Genomic DNA, 2,808 nt, shown 5'->3' on the forward strand with positions numbered 1-2,808 from the left:
TGAATTTTATGGACATTTAAAGACCCGGGGGGTCTCAACCTCATTTAAGCGGTCTCGGGTAGGTTTTCGCTATATATTTTGAATATCCAACTGGCACTTTGGGCGCTCCGTAAACATAGAAGACAGGAAGTGTACCCAAATTCCTTTTAGTCACGTTTGTATCTACCTATTGACTAAATGTCTGTCAAATATTAGAAAGATTGAGAGATCAGGAGGCTCTCACCATTACCCTGTGCCCTTTGTCCTAAAATTTTGACATTTTTCGACTGAAAAGTGACAATCTTAGCCCTCCGTAGATATGGAAGATGACGTTATTCTGGTAAATACATCTAATACAACCTTTATATATACAGAGTCAATGATTTGGTTGAATTTTATGGACATTTAAAGACCCGGGGGGTCTCAACCTCATTTAAGCGGTCTCGGGTAGGTTTTCGCTATATATTTTGAATATCCAACTGGCACTTTGGGCGCTCCGTAAACATAGAAGACAGGAAGTGTACCCAAATTCCTTTTAGTCACGTTTGTATCTACCTATTGACTAAATGTCTGTCAAATATTAGAAAGATTGAGAGATCAGGAGGCTCTCACCATTACCCTGTGCCCTTTGTCCTAAAATTTTGACATTTTTCGACTGAAAAGTGACAATCTTAGCCCTCCGTAGATATGGAAGATGACGTTATTCTGGTAAATACATCTAATACAACCTTTATATATACAGAGTCAATGATTTGGTTGAATTTTATGGACATTTAAAGACCCGGGGGGTCTCAACCTCATTTAAGCGGTCTCGGGTAGGTTTTCGCTATATATTTTGAATATCCAACTGGCACTTTGGGCGCTCCGTAAACATAGAAGACAGGAAGTGTACCCAAATTCCTTTTAGTCACGTTTGTATCTACCTATTGACTAAATGTCTGTCAAATATTAGAAAGATTGAGAGATCAGGAGGCTCTCACCATTACCCTGTGCCCTTTGTCCTAAAATTTTGACATTTTTCGACTGAAAAGTGACAATCTTAGCCCTCCGTAGATATGGAAGATGACGTTATTCTGGTAAATACATCTAATACAACCTTTATATATACAGAGTCAATGATTTGGTTGAATTTTATGGACATTTAAAGACCCGGGGGGTCTCAACCTCATTTAAGCGGTCTCGGGTAGGTTTTCGCTATATATTTTGAATATCCAACTGGCACTTTGGGCGCTCCGTAAACATAGAAGACAGGAAGTGTACCCAAATTCCTTTTAGTCACGTTTGTATCTACCTATTGACTAAATGTCTGTCAAATATTAGAAAGATTGAGAGATCAGGAGGCTCTCACCATTACCCTGTGCCCTTTGTCCTAAAATTTTTGACATTTTTCGACTGAAAAGTGACAATCTTAGCCCTCCGTAGATATGGAAGATGACGTTATTCTGGTAAATACATCTAATACAACCTTTATATATACAGAGTCAATGATTTGGTTGAATTTTATGGACATTTAAAGACCCGGGGGGTCTCAACCTCATTTAAGCGGTCTCGGGTAGGTTTTCGCTATATATTTTGAATATCCAACTGGCACTTTGGGCGCTCCGTAAACATAGAAGACAGGAAGTGTACCCAAATTCCTTTTAGTCACGTTTGTATCTACCTATTGACTAAATGTCTGTCAAATATTAGAAAGATTGAGAGATCAGGAGGCTCTCACCATTACCCTGTGCCCTTTGTCCTAAAATTTTGACATTTTTCGACTGAAAAGTGACAATCTTAGCCCTCCGTAGATATGGAAGATGACGTTATTCTGGTAAATACATCTAATACAACCTTTATATATACAGAGTCAATGATTTGGTTGAATTTTATGGACATTTAAAGACCCGGGGGGTCTCAACCTCATTTAAGCGGTCTCGGGTAGGTTTTCGCTATATATTTTGAATATCCAACTGGCACTTTGGGCGCTCCGTAAACATAGAAGACAGGAAGTGTACCCAAATTCCTTTTAGTCACGTTTGTATCTACCTATTGACTAAATGTCTGTCAAATATTAGAAAGATTGAGAGATCAGGAGGCTCTCACCATTACCCTGTGCCCTTTGTCCTAAAATTTTGACATTTTTTCGACTGAAAAGTGACAATCTTAGCCCTCCGTAGATATGGAAGATGACGTTATTCTGGTAAATACATCTAATACAACCTTTATATATACAGAGTCAATGATTTGGTTGAATTTTATGGACATTTAAAGACCCGGGGGGTCTCAACCTCATTTAAGCGGTCTCGGGTAGGTTTTCGCTATATATTTTGAATATCCAACTGGCACTTTGGGCGCTCCGTAAACATAGAAGACAGGAAGTGTACCCAAATTCCTTTTAGTCACGTTTGTATCTACCTATTGACTAAATGTCTGTCAAATATTAGAAAGATTGAGAGATCAGGAGGCTCTCACCATTACCCTGTGCCCTTTGTCCTAAAATTTTGACATTTTTCGACTGAAAAGTGACAATCTTAGCCCTCCGTAGATATGGAAGATGACGTTATTCTGGTAAATACATCTAATACAACCTTTATATATACAGAGTCAATGATTTGGTTGAATTTTATGGACATTTAAAGACCCGGGGGGTCTCAACCTCATTTAAGCGGTCTCGGGTAGGTTTTCGCTATATATTTTGAATATCCAACTGGCACTTTGGGCGCTCCGTAAACATAGAAGACAGGAAGTGTACCCAAATTCCTTTTAGTCACGTTTGTATCTACCTATTGACTAAATGTCTGTCAAATATTAGAAAGATTGAGAGATCAGGAGGCTCTCACCATTACC

The sequence above is a fragment of the Mytilus trossulus genome, chromosome 9 (genome assembly GCF_036588685.1).
Source record: "Mytilus trossulus isolate FHL-02 chromosome 9, PNRI_Mtr1.1.1.hap1, whole genome shotgun sequence".
Taxonomy (NCBI): domain Eukaryota; kingdom Metazoa; phylum Mollusca; class Bivalvia; order Mytilida; family Mytilidae; genus Mytilus; species Mytilus trossulus.